Consider the following 17,215-nt stretch of genomic DNA (forward strand, 5'->3'; position numbering starts at 1 on the left):
GATCCCATTCCAGCCACAGCCCATAGCCAACTGAAACACTGTATGAGCCATGAGGAGAGTGTAGTGATGTGGTGCACACCAGCAACCTGCCATACCTTTAGCAAACAAGAATATATTCTACTCAGCCCATGGATATTAAAAATTACAAAATGTGTGTGGGAGTGTAATTGCCATTCCTCTCATTTTACTGTTGGGTTTTAAGCATGTTAAATTGACCACTATAAAAGTATTTCAATTATGCCATTAACAGCAAAAAGAAATCCAGTCATGAGTCACACCAGTAAATTTTAGGGAAGACAAACAGACTCACACTGTGTGCACACAGACCTCTTCTATTGATATAATACTTGATAATCCTGAAGTGCCTGACTCAGTGTTTCATGTAGAGAGAGCTCAGGAGCCTTCTAATGCTCAGGGATGCTCTCACAGCAACTTTGACCACAGGTCAGCCCCCACAAAGGAGCCTGGTGGGAGCGAAGCCAAGGCAAGCGCCCTGCCTGCATGCGGAGCAGGAGGAGATGGTGGCACCAGCCTAGGCAGGGTGTTTTACAAGAGCATCAGTGGATGATTTGGATCTTGAGAAGTGAAGAAGGCTTATAAAGCTGAAAACTGTAGGGCAAACATTTTTCTTTTAGAAGAAAACAGCGTGCAAAGGGACATGTAACTTCAGATTTTACAGAGCTTTACACTCCTCTGTCACACAGCTTCAAAAGAATTGCGCTTTTGTTTTGGGAGGGAGTTTCAACTCCTTTCAATGAAGAGCACTGAACAACAATTGAACTCTCTTCACTCTACCACATTTTATCTGATAGATCTAAATAATTCATGTAATAGCTACAAAAAATCCCAGAAAGCAAAACTGTTTTAAAATTTGCTTCCATTTGTGTACTTCAGGCTTCAGTGAAACACAATGAAACCTGTAAAAATAAAGGCCTATTTAAGCTGAAAGAGGACAATTTTGGGGGTTCTTGCTCAAAATACTTTAACTCTCAGAGCAGACTGCTCTGAGTGATCCTTTTCTCCCTCAATTTTGCTGCTACAAATAGCAAACTCTCCTGCCTCCAAGCTGCATCACCTTGAGAGAACAAATGCTGCTTACAGGATTCAGAACACTACACATGCCATCAAAATATTACAATGCATTTCAAGTCTGGAGACAACACCATGGAAATAGGCCCCAAGAATGCCAGAGGTAATGAAAGGCTGATGAATAGAACATAAGATGGAGAAGCCCTGCTCTTTCAAATTTTTTTTTTTAACTTCCTGGGAAAGCTGATCTATTTTCTTTTTTTTTATTTTTTTTTTTTTAATTTTTTTTTTTTTCCCCTCAAAGAATAAGCTATTTGCATTTATTACAGTTCAGTCCCTCTGTTATGCATACCACGCCCATACTGGTTACAGGATGTATGGTGCTTAAAATGGATTCTGGTTGCAAAATTAATTCCTGCTTTCATTCAGATTACAGGAAGTTTTAGCTACATGTTTTTATAAATGATTGACCCAGATACCTTGATTAGTTTGTTAAAATCATTGGATTCTGTTCTTACACAATAAAAATAATTTTTAGAGGTTGTAATTATTTTCTTAACAGTAAACTATTTCCATACATTTAATAAATTAGCCATTAATGAGGCCAATGTACTTAATATAAGAAATAAAAGGGAGCATTAAGTCAGCTTAATTTAGCAATTTGCTTGTACATACATCTTCGGTGTCTAACAAAGGCAATTCTTCTCAAGCAAGTGCCAAATTTTCCTGTATAGACAATTAAGGTGTGTCATTGACTTTTATGATTTCCAGAGGGAGAGAGATGCTGTCCCTCAGAGCTGAATTGCCTGGATCCTGAGTGAAAAGCAGGAAGAGACTCCTATTGTATGAGATCCTGTTGTATTGAAACATTTTTACTTGCAACTTTAACTAGTTAATCACCTCTACTTAGAAGATTTTTAAAAGGAGCATTTTAGCAAACTCTGGAGTTCTTTATGCTCTTGTACACACTTTCAGTTTGTTACCATTGGCCACTGGAGAGTTAAGAGAAAGCACTCTTTCATCACGCTACATTCTGCAGAGAAGAGCTGCATGTCAAGGATTCATCCCTGACATCCTACATTGTGCTTCATGACATCCATTTGTACCAGGCTTGTTGTATTCCATCTCATGACCTGGGATAATGAGGTGTATGGCTGGTGTGCCAGGACTTGATATGTTGCAGCATGGCATTATCTGCCTTGGGAAATGTGAAATGAAGGCATTGTCTGCAAAAATATAATTAAGGAAAAGGTTTCTTAGCCCTTAATAGCAGAGCATGAACACTACCAAGGCTGCTGCTGTTTTTTGAGAAGAAAGTAACTAATGGAAATGGTTTTATTCTTCATTGGTTGGAGGAAGCATTTTGGAGAATACAGAGCTTCAATAAATATAGAATGAACTGAAGCAATTGAAATCAAGGTTATACAGCTCTCTTGAAAACCTAACTGAGGCTTTGTGTTGGAATAATGTATTATTATATTTTCACATCATCTGCAGCCCAGTAAAAAGAGTTATTCCTTTAAAATAAGTATTCAGAGAATTCATATCCTCACAAAGGAATCGTGTTATGAGAATCAAAAGCAAAAGGTTTGCTGGATGATCAGAATTTAGAGATAAATTTTTCTTGTACTACCAGCTCATGAAATCAGCCTACACTGCTGCTGAAATCAGAGGACTTTTTTCATAGAAAAAACACACAGTCAAGTAATTTGTGGTTATACACACAAGAATGCAACACTAATCATATGTTCTTATGACTACTGGGAATGTTGTTATTGTCTGTAAGGCAGTGGCAAGTAGGAGCAGCCCTAATATGTATTTGGCATCCATTGCAATTGGCATCCTGGAATCAGGTGTTACACAAACACAAAGGATGGCACATGCTTGGGAGAGCTTACATCCTTACTTGACATAACTAATCAATGAACCTCATTGGTAATAAATAGGGGGGAACATGGAAAGAAAGAAAAAAATGCAGAGAATAAGAATCATATTTTATAAGTGAGCAGAATTGCTCATTACTTTTCTTTCTCAAGGACCTTTGAGAGAGATAAAACTAGATGTCTGTCAAGGCTCATTTTATGGGAGGATGTGAGAGATGGGCAACCCCAAAACCAAGGTCTTGGTAGGGATGCTGCGCTTCCCATGAGAGATTAATGGTTGACTCTAGAAGATGGTTTAGCAAAGGAGAAATAAAAGAGGAAAAATAATTTGTCCCCAAAGGAGAAAATGTTTGCAGGATCAGAACCCTGAGTTTTATCCTCTACAGAGTCCTTTATATTGTATTCAGTGCAATTTAAAAGCCATCCTTTCTCTTTAGTCATGGGTTGAAGCCGTATAGAGACAATGAGGCTAGTTGTGCAAGCAAGGTGAACACTATTTGCCATCATTGGCCCATCAGGGCAAGAATCTGTAAATTCCATTTTCATGGTATGAGAGAATAAAAAAAAGTGTGGCTGTACCTTCATCAAGCTCTGAAGTCCCTGTATGAACATCTAGGCCAGTGTGAGTGCTGTTATAAATGAGAATTAGACTATGAGCATCTACATTCTTCTGCAATCCTTTCCTCAAAGGAATGAAACACACACACACCTCTGCCAGGATGGCTTTAGGCCCCACATTTCAAGAACACTAGCTGACCAATTGCTGCTTGTTATGGTCAGAAACAGCTTCTTGAAGTAGCACATATAAGTGGAGTTAATCTGCTATGATTAGGGTAACATTGTCAGTCAAGAGTGCATTGATAACATCTTAACAGGTTCCTCATGTTGGTTATATATATCATCTCTCCTTTAGATTTTAAATCTTCAGTTCTGGCTTTATGAAGGCATTTAAACATAAGAACCATGCAAACCACAATGTCCCACTGCCTGAAGTCCTAAATATTGATGACAGCACAATTGAAAGAAGGGCAGCAGTTCTAATTTTGTCCTGTCCTTATCTTGCATGTGTTGGACATCCTGTAATTGTCAAAGCAGTCCATTGACAGATTCCAGTAAAGTGAAATTGCTTTTTTGGCTGTTACAAAATAACAATCACCAGGCTTTGGAGAAAATAGCTGAAAATTGGTGACATGAATACCACACTCAATCACGTGCTCCATAACAGTCACTCATATAAAAGAATTGAATATTTAAGGTGCTATACTCTGTCACTCACTGACATGCATAAAAGATACCTGTTGTCCAATACAGCAAATGTTGAATAAATTGACTTTGCTGCAGAATATAATTATTTCTGTTAGTAACAGTCATTAAAGACACTCCAGCCTCTGAATTTTCTACATCTGTTGAACTTTCATTTTTTTTAATAATATATGGAAATTTAACCAATAATATTGAATTCACACTAAACCCTTTCACAGATAAGGTATTTTACATGAAGAAGAGATGCAAATTTAAAAAAAAAGTTTTCAAGGTTTTCATGATTCACTGTTGGATTACTGTATAATTATTTTGTAAGCAGAAATTGAGCAAATTCACACATGAGGTAGTGGAGTCTGTATTTAAGCTTTAAGTAAAGGTTCAATTCACACTGGGTGGTGTAGAAGTCCTCAGAGTTGACCATGCAAGAATGAGGATATGCCCAGATGAAAGGATGAAGTTGTACCCCTCAGCTCAGGGGTCCTGGACCACCCTTGTCCTGGTGGCATTCCATCATCTGCCCACATGCCCCAGATGAGCTCTGCCCATCCCAGGGAAGCTCCCTTTCTTCATACTGCACAAATCATGTAACTTCATGCTTTGAACTGTCTGTCATTTAGAAAAATGTTCAAGTGAAATGGGCATTAAATTACCTCACTGAGAATGTCACTGATCAATTGTTGGTGTTAGTCTATTGTTAGAAATGCCACATTGGTTCTGGTAGTTTCTGATATATATCTTTTCACACCAGCCTGTAGAGGTGAGCTGCAGCTCCTGCAGGTATTTACATTACAATATACTGAATTTATCCAGACGAAACAGTGAGAAAAAAGAGCTACATTAATCTTTCACCTTGGCATGTGCACATATGTATTCATGCTAGACCCTGCATGAAAAAAAAATTTCAGGGGGCAATCAGGAATGGACTGAAGGAAACTCACTGAAAAGGTTCCTCCCACAGTTTTCACAGGAAGTTACAGAATATGTGTAAGATATTTTAAAAAGCCTTTTTACTACTTCCATTCTATTTTTGGTGGTTCACTTTTCAGCTGACAAAGTAATTTATTAACTGTCTTTAAAAAGTTCTGTTTCATTGAACAAATGATAAATATCAAAACCTGAAGTCTGACCCAACATCAATATCAAACATGTGGGGACTTACTTTATTTTTCAAAGAATATACAAAAGGAGGATGAATGAATATTCAATATAAGAACAAATTAGAAAATAATTAATGTTAGCCACAGTCATTGGAAGACTCAACTCGCCGTGCTAATTCCACTAGAGGCAGATGATAATCACATTTCAAAACAGCGAATTTCCATTCCTCCCTGGATAAAGAGCATCTATGAAGAAGAAATGTAGTTTTAATTAGCAAAATAAACCAAAACACTAACCTGTGTCCTACTACTTTGCCTTCTCCTATACCTTCATCCACCTTGGGAGTGTCACGTAACAATTGGTGTTGTCACTTCTGTTAAATTCATGGAAAGGTGTGACTTGGTGCTACTGCAAGTAACTTTAACAGGCGAGATGGTGTCATTCCCAAATACACACATGCACACACACACACACACACACATTGAGTGCAAAGGCAAAAACTGAGAAGCAGTCAGAATTCATTCATTCACAGGAAACGTGATTTCCTGCTGGTCATGAATGCCATTAGTTTTATTTAAGCTATTTATAACTCCTTCATTGTATTTTGTTTAAGCTCCAGCCTTCCTAAATTGATCTTCTTTTCATTTCAACTACTGTTTAAATAAAGAAACACATGTAAATATGAAAATACTCACAATTTTTATTCCACTCAGTTTACATCTTGCTAATGCTTGTTGAACTGGCTATCAGAGAAGTTAAGAATGGAAAGGATCAAATAGTACCCAGCTGGAGTGACACATGGCAATTCACTACACCCACCTGTGTTAGTCAATTCAAGCCAACAGTCCTGCAAGAAGAAAAGAAAATCCACATGATCAAGTGAGATTTCTTGCAACAGCACCATTACCTCATTTTATCAACATCAATTTTCACTCCTTGGAAGCTGGTGGAGGGCTGAAGAGGTCCAAAACCCTGCAGAACAGATTCAGAAGTTCTGTAGCCTGTAGTTTCTTAAATTGCACTTCCGCACCAGTAGCAGAGGAACAAATGGTGCATGAGTTTCATCTGTGGGACTGTACATACCGTTTTCCCCAAGCAAATCCTAGACACTACCAGCAGATGATTTAACAGCATAAGCCAGAATACCTTTAGGCTCTTAGAAACAGAGCTACTCTGAACATTTCCTGGTGTCCATATGGCACAGCAGCATGCAACAGAAACAAACTCAATTTTCAGAAAGAATCTGGAAAACCGTTCAAGGAAAAAGGTTTTTTTGAGTAGAAGCAAAGGGTCAGGAGTGGAGAATCTGTAGTGAAAGAAGCAAGAAGGTGGAGGCAGTCAGGGCAGATTCCTCCACTGAAATACACACTTCTCAAGTGGAAAGATGACCAGAGAAAAGGCAAGTTTGAACCAAAACTAAGTACTAAGGGTTTTCTGGATTTATCTCTGAGCTCAACTTCTAAAGGAACCATTGCACAAAAGTATACACTTCAGTAATTTAAAAATTAAAATTTAATTCTATTTCTTGAGCTTCTCAGAAAGATGAACTAGAGGAATTTTTTTGCAGCTCAAGGAACACTGAAGATACTTATTTTCAGTTACTCTTGTATAGGTCCCTACTGTGTCAGAACTGGCTGAGACAGAGAAGTCCCTGCACAAAAGCAAGGAGAAGATAAGAAAGAGGAGAATAGCATTCTTTATCGAGACAAAAATAGAGCATAGACAGACGAAAATTGAGTTTCTGACCTGTTTTTTCTTCTGTAAGATACCAGATTGGTAAACAGTAGCTTGTCTCCCTGGCACTAGCTGAAGGCCAAAGATAGCACATCGACCTTCTCTAGGGTCTGCTGGGACTGGAGTAACCTTCAGGGTCAGGCTTGTCAGATTTGCTGATACCACAGGAGATTGTCTCCATGGCTAAAACACAGGCTGCTGTCATATATCTTTTTGCTGCTTATCCAAGTGACCATGAAGAAAAAAATCAATTTAGTTTCTCTGAAGTAGAACTGCACAAAATTCATGTGTTTGGAAAAATGTGTGGCTAAATGGTGTTAGAATTTGTCATAAGAATAAATACATTTAATTATGCAGTCTAGTTCGCCACCAGTTTTTAGATTCCTACATAATAAGAAGAAACTCAATTTATGAGAACGGCTACAGTGTCAGGACATTGACAGAGCCTGTGACAGGTGCTTCTGGGGAATGCAAAACAGAAAGAATCAAGAGTAATAGTGCTATGAAGACTGGAAAATTTCAAAGGTAAACCCACTTTAAAGGACCATACTCAATAAGCTCAGAACACTGAAGTCACAGGGAAGAGAATCCTGTTCCTGAGCAATCCCATGTGTCATCCAGGTCCAGCTTAGTCACAATCGACTCACAGCAGTGTTTCAACTCTCAGCATCCATAGATAGATACTTTCTCTAATATTAATTACCTGGGTTACTTTATTCCTTAGGCTTTGGCAGAGAAGTGGTGACCCCATTCCTGGAAGTTTTTGAGGCCAAGCTGGATGAGACTTTGACTCCAGATCTACTAGAAGGGGTCCCTGCCCATGGCAGTGAGGTTGGACTCAAAGATCTTTAAAAGTTCTTTCCAACCCAAACCATTCTGTCAGATTCTGCAATTCTATGACTTTTGGTTTAACTTCCTCAAATAAAGTCAGAATACAATTATAATACTTCAGCTTCAAATTTGAGTGGTAGAGACAACTCTGTCATTTTGGTTTGTCTTGCTTTTATTTGGTTTCAGAGATCAGATCCTTTTGAGATGATAAGTTTTCATTCTGAGAGTTTCTGGTAGGGACACATCATTTAGAACTGAAAAAAATCATCAGAAATACAAAATCCTGTGGAGCTACACTCCCCACTGATAGCTTGGTAGAAAGAATATGTATTCTTCTAAAAAAAACCCCACCCTTTTAAGATAATATGATGGCAGGAAAGATTTTTAAGTGTGCAAAAATCATTTAAGGACCTATTTTCTCTAGAGAGATGGTGGAAATCATGTGTCTAACTAGCATTTGTATCTTCTGAAATTTTCGTCTTCAGTGAATATTCAGTTATTCAATTTGCCAGCATAGATGAACAATTTCATGATCTACTTAGGCAAGCATATTGTACTGAAACCTGAAATGGTTGCAAATTATATATATGACTATATGAATTTTTAAATCTGGAAGTATTCCTTTCATGTAGTTGCTGATGATTATTAAAGGAGGAAAAACATGTTCTTTACATTTCATATAGGTGTTAATGAAGTGATGATAAATAGGTTCTGAAATATCTATCATAAATGGCTGTCTTTGAGTTTTAATATTTCTTCCTTCCTGGAGAAGCAATGTCCAATTATTTTCTGTGATATAGTAAAATATATCCAGTTTATCACATAGCTCAGATAAGCTTGCTTTGTTAACTACATGCTTTTAAAAATATTTTACTCTAATCTGACATAATATTATTATAAAACTATAATTTTATAAATAATCTTGAGAAATATCTCTAGCAACATAAATCTGTTTTTCTTCAAACCAATTTGATGAGATATGTTTTGGACACACTGGAACTTTTTTGAGCTTTGCATCTAAATTTTAAGTCACCTACTTTGTCAGAGAGCTAAACACATTTCCCTGTAAGTAGTGCACTTTACAGGTTTCAAATGTGTTTTCGAAACTACCTCTGGCAAAATCTTTGCTATCAAACATGGCATGTATTCAGCTTTTTTCTTCCTTTTGGTTCTGAGCCTCTCTCTAAGAAGAAAAGTGAGGCAGTCCATATTTCTTCTCTGTTTGATTTTTTCCTTGACCTGTCCTTGAATCTTAAAATGTTGTAATTTCTTTTTGGAGAAGCTGCAATAGGTTCACAATGACAGGTATCAGTTATGTAGTTCATTCTGGTTTCTTTTTAAAATATAATATAAAAGCACCCTAATTCTCCACTTTCACAATGACTACAAATGGAATTTCTTCCAACCCCCCCAAATATTTCAAGAAATCTTTTTCCAGAACTCAGAAACAAATGGGGTTTTTTTTTGCTTACTCAATGGCCATCTTCATCACCTTCCTTTCAGCTTTCAGTGTCACACTGCCCTTAGAGATATCAGCATCACCCTTGATCAAGGTGATGTTCCTCCTTGACTGAGGAAAAAAGAGGGAGCATCAAAGTGCAGAGGAGAGATTCAATATTGCCTTTGCACAAAGGAGCAACACGCCACAGTAATAGTTCTACAATAGCTGTGGTTCTGTGCTGCAGCAATGTGCTGTGCTACTGTAATATGCTGGACTACCATAGCAGCTCTGCTATCCTCGCTTCCAGAGGAAGAGTCATAAAATGAAATTGCTAAAAATAACTCTTCAGATGAGAAGCTGTTCCTATTCAGTTTATAAAAAGGAGACTGAGATAAGATCTTGCGTAGCTACTCATACATGTAGGGGAAAAAAAAAAGATCTTACAAGTGTGTAGTTCTGGCTTTTAGGAAAGAAAGTAAAACTGGAAGTCGATTCAGTATTATATAACATGAGACAACCAGATCCAATGAGCAGAAGTCAGGCAAATTCACCTTGACATATGATGCAGTTTTCTAACAGGGAAGATGATAAATTAACACTGATTTTGGAGGGTGGTGCAGTCACTATAATTGGAAGGTGACGTTAGTTGCTGTCCTAAAGATAGGATTCGATCCAGCTTCTGAGAGGGTGAAGATAGCACAGGCAGGTACCAAAGTAAGCCTCAGAGGTTGTGGTCCTTCTTGCCTGGGATCTTGTGGCTTTAAATACCACTCTGCCATCTACTCCCAGCCACATATTCCTAGGGCAAGGAAGGTACAACAGTCCTGCCTGTGCAGTGCCACAGAAATGGCAGGTCTGCAATATATTACTGTAATCTGTTCCCAAGGCTCCTCATTTCAAATTTTCATCAAATTTTGTTTTCTCCATTTTCCTCCCTTATTCTAAGACATCAGACTTTGACTGGAGCAGGACAACAGATGAACTGGCATTCTGAAATGCACCTGTCAAAAGATGGATGATTGACATTTACTTAAAGTCAAACTGAACATCTGATTTGGGATTATAAAGAAATGCTTCTGGGAAGAAAAATATATTCATACTGAAAAGACTCGTGGCACTTTTTGCAATTTAAGTAAAAGAGAGGTCCTTTCAGTTGTAGTAGATTCCCTTTGCTGTAGACTGATGCCTCAATCTTGTCTGTTCCCACTCGGTGGTAAAAAAGCATTTAGTTGCTTGAGGATTGAAATATTTAAGTCTAATTGAAGTCATTGTGTTCAGAATGGAATGTGTGGGTGACATTTACAAGCCTTTAATACATGAGAAGTCAGTTTAAGTAATTTAACAGTCATCTCTGGCCTCTGAAGATGACATACTCCATGAAATGGTGAAATCACTACTTCTCTTAATTGATCTCCCTCATAAATACAGCATCAAATTCAGCCATCTCGTGTCATTTGTTATCCTAAATGTTTTTGCTTACTGAGAGCCTTTTGGGCCCTTCTTAATCCCATCTTCTTTCAATCTGTGCACCCTGCCACCATGGATGGGCAGAGCTTCTCTTCTTCCTCATCAGTGGGTCTCTCAGCCAGGTGCAGGGAACTGGTTCACTAAGCCATGCATGACTTCTACAACATCTGGAGATAGCATACAAGATCTCAGAATCATCCCAAAACTGGTATCTCCACCAGAAGCCAAAGGATTTAGAGTCTTAGCTATGACCATGAAAAGAGTGTCACATCTTATGGGACTTACTAAGTTTGTCTATGATACGAAATTGGGAGGAGCTTCTGACTCCTCTGAAGGCAGAGGGGCTCTGCAGAGAGACCTTGAAATAGTCAAGGGTTGGGCAACCACCAGCCACCTGGGATGGGGCAACCCTGGACATACAGTACAGAGAGGAGAATGAGATGTTGGAAAGCAGTGCCATGGAAAGGGACCTGGGGGTCCTGGTCAGTGGCAAGTTGAACACGAGTCAGCAGTGCTGTGGCAGCCAGGAGGGCCAAGTGTGTCCTGGGAGCATCAGGCACAGCACCGGGGGGATTGTCCCACCCTGCTCTGCACTGGGGCAGCCTCAGCTTGAATATTGTGTGCAGTTTTGGGTGCCACAATGTAAGAAAGATATTAAACTATTAGAGAGCATCCAGAGGAGGACAAGAAAGGTGGTGAAGGGCCTTGAAGGAAAACCTTTCGAGGAGCAGTTGAGATCACTTGGTCTGTCCAACCTGGAGAAGACTGAGGGGAGACCACATTGCAGTCTGCAAGTTCCTTGAAGGGGGAAGAGGAGGGACAGACACTGATCTCTTCACTGTAGTGACAGGACCAAATTAAGCGGCAGAAAGCTGTGCCAGGGGAGGTTTAGGTTGGATATTAGGAAAAGAATTTTCACCCACAGAGTGGTTGGGCACTGGGCTCCCCAATCCTTACAGAGTTCAAGAAGTGTGGTTGGACAATGCTCTCAGGCACATGGTGTGGATCTTGGGATTGTTTGTCCTGTGCAGGGCCAGGAGTTGTACTCAATGATCCTTCTGGATCCCTTTTAACTCAACATATTCTGATTCTACAAAAGAAAGTAAGAGCCCAGCAGCTAAGAGACTCTGAGTGCTTGTCCTCATGGTTCCAAGAAAAGGAGCTTCCAGAAGCTATAAATACATTCATAAAGCAAAGATAAATGGAGAAGATACAAGCAATCACAGGAACAATCCTTCTTACACAGGGAAGAGGTCTCCAGCACCTTTAGCATGTCTGTATCAGAAAACTAAACAATTGGTAATGAGATCTGCTTTATCACTTCTCCCCAGAACTGTACAAGACCTGTTTTATCTGGATGAACCACAGCCTCACCTTGAGGCATTGCTCTCCATCCCTTTTCCTAGAAGACCAAAACCCCACTCCTTGTTTTTGGTCATGCTTTCAAAATTTGATCCAAAATAAATCCTCTTGGAATAGACTTTTCAGTCAGGGTAAACAAAAAAAAAAAAGACATCTTGAGATTAAAAAACAGTCCCTCGTATACAATCCCATTAGTCATAGCATCCCAGAACTCCACTCCCTGCCCGAGACTCCTTTGAGCTACAGCGGGTAGAACATTGAATAAAATACTGCCATGTCACAGACACTTATAATTCTTTGAGCATTAGCTTAAAAAAGCTAGGGAGTCTGGTAGATAGCATTTTATATTTACTTTGTGCTGTACAAACAGGCTAAAGAAAGTACAGGTAGTGGACAGTCAGGTTGGTTCCTTGATTCCTTGGAAGTCAATGGATCATTTCACTGTATCCTGAAAGCATATTTACATATATATACAAACACACATATATGCCATCTGAAGTGACACAGAGTGGTTTTACAATGGGAGTTTTAAAGTACTTATTATAATAAGTTCTGTTGAAGGGGAGTTTGTGCAAGCAAAACACAATGTGTCTAATGTGTATTTGGCCTGGCAGGAGAAAAGAGAGTGCCTGGATTTCCTTTAGAGTTAATGGTGCAGGGTAGGTGTCTCTGAAGACAGTGGAAGGGAGATGCAACCTCACTAAGTCAGATGTTTATCTTTCTTCATTAGTTACACAGAGACTAAAATATTAAATGACTTTGCCTCTTTAGATTCCACTCCACATAGTCCTCTTTGAAGATACCAACCTAATAAAGCATGACCAGCTCTTTTTAAAAAATAAAATTACAGCCAGTTTGCCCCACTTTTCTATCACATAGATAGTAACAGAGCAAATGTTTGCTCCAGAGTGGGACAGCCTTGGCTGTGCACTCTGATAGACCCAGGGAAGTTTGTCTTCATCTTTCCTAGGAGGATCTCCTAACAGGTTCTGGTGTAATAAATAGAGGAGAATATCTCCTCTCTTTGTTCTAATGTGGAAAGGTACCAGGTGAAAAAGGACACGAAAAAGTCATGGGGTTCCATACTTGCACACTGTTATCTAGGGATTTCTGTGTGAAAATTCTGTCATTTTTGATGTGATCCCCCACCTCTTTTCCAGGAAATAACACAGATATGCCACGTGATTGAGACTTCTCCCTTTCCAAGTTGCAAGAAATAGCTTAACAGTTATCTGTGCAGTCAGCCACATCTGTATGTTGCTAATATATATGAATGGGCTATGGCCTAGGGTGGAGGAGGGCATAATGAATGTAACACTTAGAGTAAAACTGTAACATAACCCCTGGGCTTTAGCTACTAAGAGAGGTAGCTAACTCTACCTCAGAGGGACTGCTGCTCTTCCCTTTGTAGTGATGTGCTATCTGCAAGTTTATTGGCTGGCTTTCTTCAAGCCTTTCCAACTACTACAAATAAAAGCACGTATCTACCATAATATCTGAGACATTCATAAAACAACATTTTCCACAGCAACTCAGTGGTGAACAAGATCAAGCAGAGAACCAGAGCTGCTTTTGCAAAGGAGAAAAATACAACTATCATTTTAAGATTGTAGGTTAGGAGGGCCATTCCTCCCTTCTTTTTCCTGCTGTCAAAAATAAAATCCAGTTTGTCATAAAAGTCTCCTGTGTGTGAGTTTGCATGAATGGGGTCTACAGGGACACATAGACATGGATGGAGAAAGAGTTACTGAAAACAGCCATTCAAAGGCAGGTGATGGAACTGAAAGGGAGCATGTGAGGGTCTCCCAAGAGCTGAGGAAATCCCAATCCTTCTCCAAGCCCATGAGAATGAATAAACTCATAACACCACAAGTCAGTGGAATTTGAGAGTGGTTGACCATGGGCACCATCCTCAGCAGTGGGTGAGGCGCCTCAAAGAATGGGGCTGTCTCCCTGCAAAGGCTGTGATCAAGCATACCCCTGCCCCATGGGGCTGGGAGCCTCAGCAGGTGCCCAGCCAGGCTGACCCCAGAGCCCTCAGAGTGAGCATATGGCTGGGCGGTCAATGGATAATTGTAGCAGTCTGCCTCTGTTAAGAGTAATGGCTTCAGTTATACTGAATATCAGATACTAGCACAGGTCTGTCTCCCCTGATTTAGCAGCAGGGAATGTTCAAAACTTCCAGACTATTTTATACTAAAAACCATCCTTTTTTTCCCTGCAAAATTACTTTTTCTTTTCTCAGCCTTTCACTTCTAAGGCTGTCTTTACTACCATTTGGGGTTTTCAGTCATTTATAATTATTGTTATCTTTTTTTATTTACTTCACTGGAAAAACTGTGGGGAAGAAAAGGCATCTTGTCAAAGCATTAAATGTTCTTGTTTTGTTTTTCAGGGATAAATAAAAAAATGTGACTTCAATTTAAACAGAGAGCTTGTCTGAAAAGAACCAACACTTGTCAGTTAGCTCTGTTAGGAAATAACTGAGAGGCCTCCTTGAGCATACCATGATAGGAACAAATCAATACAGCTGTGCAACTGCCCACATGTTCTGGGTAGAAGAGGGCAGCAGATGGATTGTAAAAGCTGCTTCTTTTTGCAAGATTCACAGGCACTTTTGGCTTGGAAATAAGCTCAGGTTAGTCTATTAGGAAATGAATAAATAGTGGGACCACTTCAGAGGCTTTTTGTAAAATTGAATCTTCAGCAATCCTAAATATAAATCCACATTCCTTGGTACCAATCTTGTCCTGCTCTATCTATGGTTAGCGTTTGTCTGTATATGGGAATTTAGCTACAAGATAAAATAGTCCTTTATATAAATATCTTATGAGTCAGTCCCAGCTGTAACTCCGAAGTGGTGAAGTCGTTAAGTAAATGCTGTTAAGAGAAATGTTAAATGAGCTATGATTTCTTCACAAGAAAATGCTTTTATGGTGTTTAATAAAAGAAAAAAGGTTTTAAAGAAGTAGCATTGAGCCCCATGTCATGCTGTACAAATGACTATTTGAAAAGTAACAGGGTTAAAATAAGATACGAATCAACATGTCTGGCATAGCTCCCCTGATAGGTTTACATCAGTCACACTGTGGTATCCTATGATGCTTCAGTAGATGAAATCTTACAATATTTTCATTATAAAAGAAAAGGATCTTCTATGAATATGAGAAATGATGTACCCTGTGCATAATGTGTTTCTGTCTGTAGATTAATCTTTGTATTATTAGCTCATCAAACTTAGTCTGTTATTCTATTATTAAAACTGGTTAAATTATTAATATAATTTTTAATCAGTTGAATTAATGCTTATAATGGTGGCTTGTGGTAACTTTGATTTCTACTTTTTCTCATTATGAATATTAAAAAATATATAATTAAAAGACACATCATATTTCTAAGTTTCTTTTTTCATCTGTGGTATTTCCTGGAAATACATGTTATGCATTTTTTATTTTCTGTCACAAAACAGTTAATTCCTTTGTAGCTGCATCAAAACTGGACTTCCTGGGGAGAAAGCCAATTTCATCAGCAATTAAAAAGGTCATTCTTTTAGGTTTTAAAATATACTGAGTAACATTTTTACAGGCCATATGTTAAAATAGAACCATGTTCTGATAACTGATCATCATGTACACTGGCTTCATGGGATTCTAATTTTTATTGTTCTTTAATGGTTTTATTCCACAGGTGTTGCTTTATTACCAAAGTGTGTTTGCTAGCTATGCTGTGTTTCTTAGGTATATAAAGACAACTTGGGAAACAGCCTCCATCAGCAACAAATTTTGTTTCAGCTTCATTGCCTTGTTTAGATCTTCCTGGATGCCACTGAATTGTCTTCTAAGTTGCCAGTAGCTTAAAACCAGTAAAAGAGCCTTGTTCCTTTGCGGTCACACCTGGCCTCCATTGCTGACACTACCAGAGAGCTTACAAGCACTCCCTTTTGATCTGATGCCTTTATGTAAGCCCCATTACAGAATGAGGATGGTTGCTTCACAAGCAGGGACATGGATAAGGCAGAGGTGTTTAACACATTGTTTTCCTCCACCTTCAACATAGATGATGGACCAAGGGTGTCTCCAGCCCTGAGCTGGAGGACCATGACTGCAGGACTGATCAGCCCCTAGGTGACCCTGAACTTGTGAGGGATCTGCTGCTCCAGCGAGATCCCTATAAATTGATGGGGCCTGATGGGATACATCCAAGAATCCTCAAAGAGCAGCTGATGTCACAGCAAAACCTCTCTCAATGATTTTGAGCTGTCTTGGGAATCTGGAGATGTCTCAGCTGACTGGAAGCTGGTGAATGTTGTCCTGATTTTCAACAAGAGCAAGAACTCTGGAAATTACATGCCTGTCAGCCTCACTTCATTGCCTGCTAAAGTTATGGAGAAGATTGTTCTGGGAGATCTCATTGCACTTTACAACTTCCTTAAGAAGGGAAGGGGAAGGTACTGATCTCTTCTCTGTGGTGACCAGTGACAGGACCTGAGAAAATGGCCTGAACTTGTGTCAGGGAAAGTTTAGGTTGGATTAGATAAAGGTTCTTTATCCAGATGGTGGTTTGGCACTGGAACAGCTCCTCAGGGCAGTGGTTACAGCAGCAGCCTGACAGAGTTCAAGATGCCTTTGGACAATACCCTTGGGCATATGGTGTGATTCTTGGGGATGGTGCTGTGCAGGGACAGGAATTGATGATCCTTGTGGGTGCCTTTTAACTCAGCTTTTTCTGTGATGCTGTGAACTGTCTTGGTTTTGATGGTTAAAGCACAACAGTAACTAAATTAGCATTGAGAACAGATCTGTGGCTGATGGTGCTCCTGGTGTTGCTATGCTGGAAGCAGATAAAGTTCACACTTTCAAGTCAGGAGGCACTGTACAAAGAAAAGGTATGTCCATTTTCCAGGATACAAAATGAGGAAAAGATCAATTATAAAACTATGTTCCCTTCTTTAGAAATGAAAACTGGACAGAAAGTCAGGCAGAAAAGAGAAATGGCTGCAAAACTCAAGACTTCAGACCAGAGGGGAAGGCAACAGAAACAAAAAAGATGAGGTGTGAGCATAAGCAAAGCCCATGAAATCTGACCTCTTTCCCAGGAGGGTAAATGG

Source organism: Zosterops lateralis, assembly GCF_965231275.1.
Source record: "Zosterops lateralis genome assembly, chromosome: 2".
Taxonomy (NCBI): Eukaryota; Metazoa; Chordata; class Aves; order Passeriformes; family Zosteropidae; genus Zosterops; species Zosterops lateralis.